Genomic DNA, 12,586 nt, shown 5'->3' with positions numbered 1-12,586 from the left:
ACTTCTACAATAACATTATACCATTTTACATTTTATTGAACTGTTTTTACGTATTCACAGGCCTTTTGATAACATTTAGCGTAATGTTAGCGCCTATTTACGTAGTGAGTGAACTCGCTGTGACTGTTGTTTCAACTCGTATTGTGTTTTTTATACTTCCATAATACTTTTCTAATATTATTATACACTTTTCAACTTTATAGAACTGTTTTGAGATAATTTCAGGCCTTACGTAAATATATAGCGTAATAATAGCGCATAATAACACACACGGTGAAGTCGCTATGACAACTATTTCAACTTACAACCTATTTTTGTACTTATATAATAATTCTCCACTAACATTGCACATGTTTACACTTGATATAATTGATATAACATAATTTCAGAACTTACGATGCAACTGAGCATCATATTTGCGCGTACTTACACAGGGAGTGTTATCGCGATATAATTTGTTTCATCTTACACTAGTATTCAACTTATAAAATACCTTACTACTAACATTACAACAAATTCCACTGTATATAATTCCTATCACATACTTACTGACCAGAATGTGGGTGTACTCGTGACATCAATTATTACAACTTACACTGTTGTTCAACTTATACGTTTTATTCATGCTAACATTACACCCGTTTCCACTTTATTTCCTTGCTATCACATATTTACTGACCAGATTTACACAGTGGGTGTAGTTTTGATATCAATTCTTTCAACTTACACTAATTCTCAACTTATTCATTACTTTTCTGAAAAAATAACACCCATTTCAACTTTATATTTGACTTAGCACCTACTGACTGGCCTTACCATTATAATGAGCGTCATTTCGCCTTCCCACACAGTTTCAGTAGTGTAGGAAATTATGATACTCCTTGAATCAAGGCTGAAGGCACAGCGCAACATTGCACTCGACACACTCGTATCTTGTGTCTTTTCTCTGAGTGGATGGTCTGACTATCGAGTGCTTACATACATGGCAGCGACGCTGGGGTTTATGACGGTTTGGGTCGGAAGGGATTGCGCTGGGATAGTGGCGTCCTGCAAGACGTAGGGGAGTCTGAGCAGCCATGGGGGTGCGGGTGCGGTGTGTGGGTCTGTCTTGGGCATGCTTGGCGATTATTTCACGTGCCAGCTCCCTCACAAACCCCTCAAAGGTCTCAGATACTCCGGTGGTCATTGCGTGCAGGTAGTGGGCGTTCAGGACCGTGATGTCGAGCAAGTGGAAAAAGAGTTTCTTGTACCACTTCATCGTGGTCCTGGCACAGTCAACACTTGAAATCATCGAGTCTGACTGATCAACTTGCCTCATGTTCAGATTATAGTCCAGTACAGACTCGGGTTTCCATACGTTGCGCCTCCTCTCGCTACGGTGATCCACGGAGTCTGTGCAGTGCATCAGGGGGCTGTGAACAGTTGATAGGAGGCAAACTTCCCTGTTGTGGTTCCACAGGGTTGCAAGGATGTTATTGGCCTGGAAGAAAACCACCTCGTTCTTGTCAAGTTTCCTCCCTATCTTGACCATATGGCGACGGTTTCTCTTGACTGTACCACAGACTCCGGCGTCGTGTTGATGGAGGAACCTAGCGAGAAGAGGGCTAGTGTACCAGTTGTCCAGGTACAACACATGACCACGATGAAGGTACTCTTCTATCATTGTCTTCACCATGGCCCCAGAGAGTCCTATACTCCGATCTTCTGTTATATCTGTCTGTGCGCCTGTGTACAAGACTATGTCTTGCACATAACCAGTCTTACAGTCACACATAACAAAGATCTTGAACCCGAAACGGTGTCTCTTGCTGGGTATGTACTGCCTAAAGGAAATATTGCCTCTCCACAACACAAGACTCTCGTCTATGACGAGGTCTCTGTAGGGATAAAATGAGGAGCGGAACATTTGCCGTAAATGATCAAATACCAGCCTAATTCTCCTCATTTTATCGATGTTATTTGCATTGGCTGGATCTTCTGCATCAAAAAAGTGGAGGCGGCCGAGAATATACTGAAATCGGTTACGACTCATCACCTTTCCAAAGAAAGGTGTGAGGATGATTGGGTCTGTTGTCCAGTAGGCAGGAATTTGGTTTTTCCTTACCACACCCATCAAGATAACCAGGGCCAAAAATAGGAACATCTCTGAAATTGTCACGGGATAGTCATACTGTTGGGAATGCCTGCTTGTGGTTCCCAAACGTTCACTTTCACGGAGCTGTGATTGTGAAAAAATATTAATTTGTTCAACTATGCACCCCACAAACGCCTCACCAAAGAACAAGTTGAAAAAATCCACCCTAGACGAACCTGCATTTACACCTGGAGCCGTGCAACCAGACCGCCACTCCTCAGTGAAAGGGTGAATGATGGGAGTAAAATTACTCCCATCTTCCCAGTTCCACGTGACACCACCGTCTCCAGCCACGTCCCCATCGTCCCCTTCGTCAGGGTGGGGAGGTGAGGGTGGTGGGGGAGGTTGGGGAGGTGGAGAGCGGCGCCTCTCATCACTCGCACTTCTCTTCCCTCTCCCTTTTCCTTTACCCTTTCCCTTCCCTTTCTTTCCTTTCCCCACATCCTGGGGCTGTGGGGAGGATGTTTGGGAATATTCAGGGGCAAAAGAAGTGCTGGGGAGTGACTCCACCTCCTCTCCCCTAGGCCTACGTGCACCACGTGCTCGTGCTGCCTCCCTCACACCACTTGCCCCTTCACCCCGCACTACCCCCACACCACTCTCACTTTCACCCCGCGCTGCCGCCACAACACTTTCCCTTTCCCCCAGCAATCCCACCACACCACTTGCCACTTCCCCAGACAAAGTACTTTCACCATACCTTATATGTCGTCTCGCCCCACCTTCTGATCCTCGTGGTGATATTTTCTCTTTTCCCAACCACGCGGCGATATCACGTCCTAAGCCGCCGTCATCCTCATCGTCCTCATCCTCGTCCTCATCAGATTCAGGATGGAGAGATTGCTGTGCACGTGGTTGGGGAGCAGGCTGGCCTTCCCTTGCCTTACGGTATGTCACATACCGCGTTTTTCAGGGCGAAGGGACCTCCTCATCACTGCTACTTATTTCTTCCTCTGGCTGGACGTAATCGCGATCTACCACATCATCGTTGAGTGGAGAATCACTATCTCCAGTGAAGGCTTCCAGGGCGGATGCTATTTCCTCGTCTGAGAGACCTTTCCGCGCATGTCTGACCTGGGTCACTGCTAGCAGGTGAGTGACCGAGACAAGGGCGAGCGCAGGTCACGCGGGGTCTAGGACGCTGCTTGCCTGGCGGCAGGTAGGGGAGGCTTGGATACGTGGGTGAATCGAAAATCTCGCGCGAATTTTGAAAATTGTGGAAATTATGAACCTTGCAATTGCAGGACGTTGAATTACGTCGACGGGATTAGCTGTGACATAACGTGAGGACGTGGAAGTACGTCGACGGGACGCCGCGGGTTAACTTGTTTTGGAAAAGGCAACTGACCCATAATAAGATTACCTCCTGGACTCTTGAACAACTGTACCTTATTCTTCTTGAAAGTCCTATGTAGGAATCTTCCACAATAATCAGAACCAATTATCATTTTTATGGACCCACAGTATCTGATACTGCATTCCGTTTAGCTAACTTTATCTCTGAGCTTTGTAGATGATCAGAGGTTTCCTTCAGTCCTTTTATATATATATATACTTGTCTCCATATTATCAAGAGCAGCTGTTGTTATACGGCATTTATATATGCCTAATTGTATTACAGGTCTAACTAAATCAAAAGACTGAGCTTTCTTAGTTGTTAAGAATCCTTGTAATGGCTAGATTTTCCTTGCTAATAATTAAATAGGTAACTTTAATTTCTTCACAGCATCTGCAGAAATGAAGGTTTTCTGAGGACCTGCATCAAGAAGGGTACATGCTAGTAGGTTGCTATACTCAATCAATACCTTCACATCTGCTGTTGGAACTGCAGCTGGCATTACTGCTGGAGTATGCCACTTTGCATTTGTCATAATGACGCTTTCAGATTTAGGAACCTCATTTTTCATCCTTGGACGTAGGGCACTATGATGATGATCCCCTTTGCATTTAAAACAAAGATTTAGTTTAGTCTTACAGTCCGCGTAAGTATGTTTGGAATTCATACAGATTATACAACACCCCAGTTCCTGAAGCTTTCCTACTCTAGAGGCATAATCAGGATACTGTTGACAAGATGTACTGGAATGTTGCTCACCACAAAATGCACAAACTTTCCTGTCCTTTACCATGGAAGGTTTTACTTCCTTAATTTCATCAGCTTGTCTGTTACTTGTTTTTAATACCTTATCCTCAGCCTTTAAGGAGCTAAGGAAAGTACCCATCCCTTCTTTAGGTACGTACTTAGTCTTCTCTGACTTAGGTTTCCCAACCAGTTGGTTAGTTTTTTTTCTTTTTTTTCAGTCTTCTGTTTAATCTCAGTAGGCTTTACTGTTCCTTGCAAATGTTTACAGAGTTGCATCAAGCCTTCTTCACTCTTTTCACAGGAGAAATTATCCATTTGGTACCTATGGTACAAAGCATCCTTGGTTTTTGGTAAAAGCTTTAAGGACACAATTCTTGAAAGCAAACAATCTGATTCCTTAATATCTTCATAAGTACCTAAGGCCTTTAAGTTACAACTCATTGCAATTCTAAAATTTTGCAAGGAATCAAAATCGTGTCTAGGTATGGGTAATACAATTAGAGCCTGCAGTAACTGAGTAATAACTTGCTCCCTGTCTTCGTAGTTTTGTCTCAGGATAGTCAAGGCCACCTCATAATTATTTTCTTCTACTGGTAATCCTTTTATCAGCTGATATGGTGTTCCTTTGACCTGTCCTAAGAGATATGTGAGTTTACTGACCTTAAGGAGATCTGTTCTCTCACGTACTAAATATTTGAATTGGTCCCAAAAGGATTTCCAGTTCTGCTCCCCATCAAACTCTGGACGCGTTATTTGTGGTAACAAAGCTCTAATCTGCTGTTCCATAATTTGTATTTCCGCGGCAGTCCCAGATAATTTTGACTCTAGTGTCTTTACTACAGTTAAGTATTCTTCTAATTTACGTTCAAACATCGTAGTTTTTGACTCTAAGAGTTCCTTATTATCAGCCTTTACTATAGCCGCTCCTAAAGTTATATAACCTTCTTCGTACTTATTCCATCAGTCTTTTCGTATAGGAGACTATTTAATTTCTCCCTGGACAGAGGTGTTTCGTCCAACGACTGTTTGCAATCATTTATGGCTCTTGTTACCCTTCCTGCCTAACTGCTAGATCTCTGCAACAAGGAAACAGACATGTTGACTGATTTCTAATTCAATAATTAACTATGAGCTTCAACCACAAATTTACCTCAGCTGACTAATTATCTGATTATTTTAAATTTTGAAGAGGATAGGGATTAAGTCCATTATATCAAACCTATACCCCTGGGTTATTAAACCTCTAGGGTTGTATTTATCCCTCCCCCCACTCAATTTCCAAATGCTCATTTTCCAGCTCAGCTAGTTATTCATTTATATTTTGAGAAGTGTAGGGATTAGGTCTGTAACTTCAACCTATCCCCCTGGGTTATTAAACCTCTAGGGTTATATTTTATCCCCACACTCAGTTTCCAAAGCATCCATTTTCCCTAATTTCAGTATGCACATGTTTCCACATCATCGACTGCAACCGAACGTGGTAGTAGGTTATGCCCAACAAAAGCAACTTTAAACACATTCAGCGCTCAGGCACACATCTGCCCTCCTCACTCTCTGGGGCACCAAAAATGTTAGAAATTGTTGGCTTTGTATAAATCGGTATCCTCACTCGGGGCAAGAAAACATCAGAAACATTTGACTTTATATAAATCAGTATCCTCGGTCGGGCACAAAGATGTAAGAAATTTCTAATATTTTCTAGTAAACAAATCGTAGGTCCTCACTCGACACCAAAATTTGTCCTTAACTAAATTCACAAAAGTCTCCTAGGTTTAGATATACCGTAACTGATCCCTTAACTTACCTAATTCATACTCTCCTATCTCCTAGCTAATTCCCCACTGAATTGGCCAATTCGTAAAGGTTACTTAGCTAGGGAGTGTCGGACAGCAGATAACAACGAGCCTGCATTTCCGTCAGTTGCTTGGGTAGTCAAGCATCCTTGAGGTGCGTATGTACAAATGTGCTAGCTCAACGATGTCAAGGAGCAGAGTGATGCTAATGGCAGTCCTCTCTCTCCCTCATAGAGTTGTAGAGGTGCCAACTATTAATTAATTACAATATTAAATACAATTATATAACATCATGATATACACAGGGCGAATCTCACAAATTAATTTTAGTTTTAAGTAAACTAAAGCCAAACCAAATATTCCTACATGAATATGTTAAGTCCACATCTACTTTTACCTGAGGGCCTTTTCATATTCAGACACATCATCTAACGCGCAGACGCAGTTAGGTCAGTGGAAATTCCAAAGTAATTACATGTATTTACAATATAGTTGTCCACAACGGCTAAATGAAGTAGCATTTAATCTATCAATAATAATATTTATTAAAGAGAACGTAATTTCTGGGTTGTAAAAACTGCTTGAATACTTGTTAATGATCTCAGGTTTTCTTCTGCTTTCTAACCAGGGACAACTATTTTAAAATGTAGAGCTCAACTGCTCTGGGGGAAAATATTTCCCACAGATTAAGAAGGAACAAAAGGCTAGGAACCCACACACAATTCCTTCCAAGAAAAAAAAAAAAACAATACAAACGTGAGCCAAATTCAAGGGCTGTTGATTTCGAGATGCCCGGACACAATGCATTTGAAAGACTGGAGATCATAGGAAGTAGGAAATACACATAGAGGGAGACAGTTCCAGAGCTGACCTGTTGCATAAATGAAGGGCTGGCAGTAACAGTTAACTCTTGCATTAGAGAGTTGGACAGAAAAGAGATGAGAGTTTTTTGCTAGATGGGTGCTATGCAAGCAGAAAGTTCAGAGGAGCAGTGACCACTGAAGTAGCGATAGAAAAGAGATAAAGTGGCAACAGTGCGGCGAAGAGACAGAGGTTGAAAGGAGTCAGTAAGAGGGGGAGAGTTAATGAGACAAAAAGCCTTGGATTCCACCCTACTGAGAAGAGCTGTATGTGGGGAGCCTCCCCACACATGAAAGTTGTACTCCACACAGGGGTGAATAAAACCCGTGTATAAAGTCAACAACTGTACAGGGGTAAAGAAAGTACATAGTTTGCTTAGCACACCTAATCTCTTGGAAGCAGATTTTACAAGAGATGTAATATGATCTTTCTAAGATAAGTCCCAAGTGAATGAAACCCCAAGCATATTCAAGGATGATGCAGGATTGAGCTGGATATTAGTATACATTAATGGGTACTCCTGTGGAAGATTTTGTCGGGTTAACGGGTATAAAAACTGAGTCTCTGATGCCTTAAAAACAACAAGATTACTTTTACCCATCAGAGTTACGAGCCAAGTCAGACATTAGGTGTGCCATAGTCTCACCCCTTGTTTGTTGAAGTAACTAATGAGATGGTAGTTGCACAAACTGTATGGAAAGGTGAAGGGTGGAATAATCAGCGTTAGGAGTGGATGGCGTTAGATGTACAGCTTAAAAGGTCATTGATGAATAAAAGGAAGAGAATTGGTGATAGGACAGAGCCCTGAGGAACACCACTGTTGATAGATCTAAGAGAAGAACAATGGCCGTCTACAAGAGCGGCTATAGAACGACCAGAAAGGAAGCTGTAGATGAAGGCACAGATAGAACAATAGAAACCATAAAAGGGCAGTTTGGAAATTAAAGATTTATGCCAAACTCGATCGAACTCATTTTAGATGTCAAGTGCAATGGCAAAGCTTTCACCAAAGTCCTGAAAGGAAGATGACCAGGAGTCTGAAAGGCAGGTGAGAAGATCACCAGTGGAGCATCCCTGTGAAACCCATACTGATGATCAGAAAGAAGTTTTATTTTTTATGCGAGTAAGAAGGAACAAAAGGCTAGGAGCCCGCAAACAATTCCTTCCAAGAAAAAAAACAAAAACAATACAAAAGTGAGCCACATTCAAGATCTGTTCATTTCGAGATGCCTGGACACACTGCGTTTGAAAGACTAGAGATCATAGGAAGTAGAAAATACAGACAGAGGGAGACAGTTCCAGAGATGACCCGTTGCAAAAATGAAGGACTGGGAGTAACGGTTAACTCTTGCATTAGAGAGTTGGACAGAGAAGGGATGAGAGTTTTTGATAGATGGGTGCTACATGCCAGTCATAGAGGTGGAGGGATGCTAGCAGACAGATTAGAGGAGCAGTGACCATGGAAGTAGCGACAAAAAAGAGATAAAGAGGCAACAGTGCAGTGAAGTGACAGAGGTTGAAGGGAGCCAGTAAAAGAAGGAGAGGTAATGAGACAAAAAGCCTTTGACTCCACCTTATTGAGAAGAGCTCTATGTGGGGAACTTCCCATCATGAGAGTTGCACTCTGCACAATGGCGAATTAAACCCATGTATAAAGTTAACAACTGTGCAGGGGTAAATAAGGTACAGAGTCTGCTTAGCACACCTAATGTCTTGGAATCTGATTTTACAAGAGATGTAATATGATCTTTTCAATATAAATCCCGAGTGAAAGAAACCCCAAGCATGTTCAAGGATGATGCATGTTTGAGCTGGATATTAGTAAATGAAATGCGTGAGTTAGAGTTTAGTGCCCCCGAGAAACCACCGACACCCCCACATGGACCCCACGGAGTAGCTGCAGCCGAACACCGAACGTCCAGGCAACAACGACACAAGTCAGCCTGGGCCGTGCGCCCCTATAACACCCAGCCGCTCCACCACCATCCCAGCAGGATAAAGACATGACCTTCAAGGAGTGGGGTCGCCAAGTCAGCCCAGGGTGGAGCTGAGATTTCAGCTCCTGACGTGCCCCTCTGGAGACTGCCGATTGCTTCTCCCACCTTCGTCAGTCGGCCCAGCGTTGTACTGAAGGTGCTTCCTCTGAGATGGCCTACTGCCGCTCTACTCTTCTGCAGGAGATGGCCTACTGCCTCTCCTCCCCCCTGCTGAAGGAGACGGTCGACTGCCGCTCTGAAGGCGCTGCCCCTGAGATTGCCGATTGCCGCTCCTCCCTCCTGCCGTAGGAGACGGCCTACTGCCGCTCTAGAGGCGCTGCCCCAGAGATGGCCTACTGCCGCTCTTCTCTCCTGCCAAAGGAGACGGCCTACTGCCGCTCTTCCCTCCTGCCAAAGGAGATGGCTGGTTGCCGCTCCTCCCTCCTGCCGAAGGAGACAGCCTACTGCCACTCTAGAGGCGCCGCCTCAGAAACGGCCTACTGCCGCTCTGCCCTCCTGCTGAAGGAGACGGCCTACTACCGCTCTAGAGGCACTGCCCCTGAGACGGCCTACTGCCGCTCCTCCCTCCTGGAGAAGAAGACGGTTCGCTGCTGCTCAGGAAGTGACCAGAGGCCTCCTGACCCCCTTGTGCAGGCCATGGCCAGTTGCCGGGCCTTGACACAGACTAGTCGCATCCTTGGGCAGCCACGGCCGATTGCCGGGCCCCATGACCTGCAGGAGGTGTCACCCACATCACCACCCCAGTGTGAGGCAAGAGTTGGGCCCTCCAGCCCCCAAGAACCCCTGTCAGATCCCACGGCCCGGCCCTGGAGCAGACGCACCTGACGGACCCTAGTCCGGACCGGTGTCGCAGCCCTCCCCTGACAGCGCCCTTCAATGCTTGGGACTGCAGCCTACTGTCCCTCCAGGCCCTCCCCAGGACGCCCGGGTGCGAGCTCTCCACGCCCCCCTAGACGGTCTAAGGCCTCCACCTCAGGCCGGGACCTACACCAGCAGTTCCAGGAGTTATTTGGCCCCAGTCCTGAAGGACATACTCCTGAGCCCAGTCCGGAGACCGCCGGCTCTTCCGCCCTCTGCAGCCCTGGATGTGAGAGGACACCCCTGAGCACAGTCCCATGCCCTCTCAGCACGCCCTCTCTTGACGGTGCCCTCTCCCCGGCCTAATTCATGTTGGTGTACCGCCCTGTCACCCACCACAGATAAGTGAATTGTGTAATGTGTTGCCCTCAGTATAAGTGAAGTGACAGGTTAAGTAGATAGTGCCCTCAGACAAGTAATATAGTGATTGGGAATAAGTGATGTCGGACGAGTGAGATCACGGGCAAATACTTATGGGCAGATACAGAGGCTAAGTAAAATCACGAGTGAAGCCCTTCTAGAAAACAGCCAGAGTGTTACCCTACAAATCGTCCCATTGAGAAACTCGTAAAAATCATTTATTGTGAGGGAACAGTGAAGAGGAAGTGTTTAGAATACTCTTGTACAAATATTACTATAACGAGTAATTCCCAGTGTGTTCCCCCCAACTTCCTTGTCCAGGCCTCCCTTCAGGAATATCCTCCCCGGCAGCCTGTGTGAATATAATAACTTGAATAAGAAATATAGTCAATCGCCAAAACCCTTGTACTATCAGGAAGTAGTAAATCTGCAACAGTACTAACCTCCCCCTCTCGATATTACCATAAATATATTCTAGCTCTACACGCATCATCCCTTGCCCCTCCCGCTCTCTCTCTCCCCCGCAATACTCACCTCCTCCAGGCGCCCCAGTCCTGTATTCCCTTGTACATCGGGATCATTATTTATTGTGTTGGTATTGTTATTGGTAAGCCAGTATCCTGCGAGATACTAATATCCTAGTTAAGGTATTATTTTGTCACATATTGTGTTGTACTATCTGCTGAATTTGTCTTGTGTCTGACTGTGGTAATATACGTGTAAAGGTTATTGCCTGGAGTTTTTGTGCCCTACCTCTCTTTATTGCACCACACCCCGGTCTTGAAAGGGAACCCCACTACACGTTAGGTGTTTTAGGACCGAGAAGTAGGGCCTTTTTCACCTAGCATTATACTGGTGGCCAGCGGTGGTTCTTGACCCGAGCATAGAAGAGAGGTAGCAGGGAAATATTTGACAAGATGACAACTAAACCACACGTACAACTACCCAAGTTTGACCCCCACCAGTACGATATACACATGTATCTGGCAATAATCAAGCCCTTATTGAAAATGACCAACAAAGAATTGCCGTCACACTTGCACTGTTGGGCAAAGCAGCAGCGACCATAGCACCAAAAATCACCCCGGAGCTCACCTGGCTGAACTTCACAAAGTTCGTGATTCAACCCATCATCCCTTCATTAGGAAGAGTGGTGGCTTTATCTCAATTGGATAGCTTCTCATTCAACAGGGATTTGGATAATACCCTGATACAGGCTAGACGCCTAGTTACTGCTGCATACTCAGAGGTAGACAAAGAAACCCGAGATCAGCATACATTTAACACTCTGCTTAGAGTGCTTCCGAGTGTTGTCAAACAACACTTCACTATCCATGACCCAACTGGGGACATGGATAGAGATGTCCAGCTCATACGGTGCCTCCTGACCACCTGCCCTACTCCCCAACAAATAAACATGGTAAAGAAATTTCCTACTCAACCCCCAGCTCCCTCAACCATACCACGTCCGCCTCTGCCTCGCACCAGCCCTACCCCAGCACCCAGCCCACCTAGGGCACACCCCTCCCGCCGGTGCCCCGCCCCGCAAGAAAACCCGAACCTAATCTTGGTGAATCCATGGGAATTCACCGCCTGCAGCTCCCGCTTTCCCCTACATGACATACGGGATCAACTTAAAACTGCCCGCCACAGAACCACGGCCCCAGGTTCACGCAAGGTATCCTCCTTAGAAAGCACAGCCCCCGAGGACGAACTGGCACCCCCGGACGAGCCCCCGCCGGGAGAACAGGAGCAGGAACAGGAGAATGAAAGCTCTAGACAGCTGGATTGTTAGGCCGCCCCAGCACCAACCCACTGTGGCAGGGGCCATTACCCGTCATTATCGCCCCCAAGTGTACCACAAGATGAAATTAAATGATGTGAAGGCCAGACTGCTAGTCCATACGGGAACCGCCAGATCCTGCCTTTACAGCCACTATTTCTCCCATCAGAAATCGACCATTGGCCCACTCCGCTCCACCGCCACTCACCTTGTGGACGCAGGGGATGGCCCCCTGTCCATCCGTGGGGAAACTCGGGCCCTACGGGTCGACACTCACCAGCCAGTGTCCACCCAACAAAATTTATTATTTTCGACTCCTCCTGCCGGAGCTACGACGGGTACTTGGGACTAGATTTGCTCCAAAAACTTGGAGCTACGATCGACTGTCGCTACCGGCAGCTCCAGTTCCGCCCTCCATCTCGCCCCACTCAGGCCGTCTGCACCTGCACGCCACGGCCCCGGCCGGAAGATTCGCCCCCTTCCCCCGACCCGTATACCCCTCCTCCCCCTTCTTCGCCCTCTCCCCCTTTTCCTTCAGTGCCTCTCCCCTGCGCCACCCCTCCCCCTTCCTTCCCCGCTACTGTCTCCAACGCTGTTACCATTCCCTCTCACCATGAGGCCTGGGTGCCCCTTAACCGACCCTCTGGCCCCTCTGTCTTGTTCTCCCCCCTCCTCCTACCTGGGTCCCTTTCTGCCTGCCTCTTATCTCCCACTTTC

This window comes from Coenobita brevimanus, chromosome 12 (assembly GCF_032717465.1).
Source record: "Coenobita brevimanus isolate Jiangsu-jjx chromosome 12, ASM3271746v2, whole genome shotgun sequence".
NCBI lineage: Eukaryota > Metazoa > Arthropoda > Malacostraca > Decapoda > Coenobitidae > Coenobita > Coenobita brevimanus.
The sequence above is the reverse complement of the archived record's forward strand: the minus strand, read 5'-3'. Positions refer to the sequence as shown.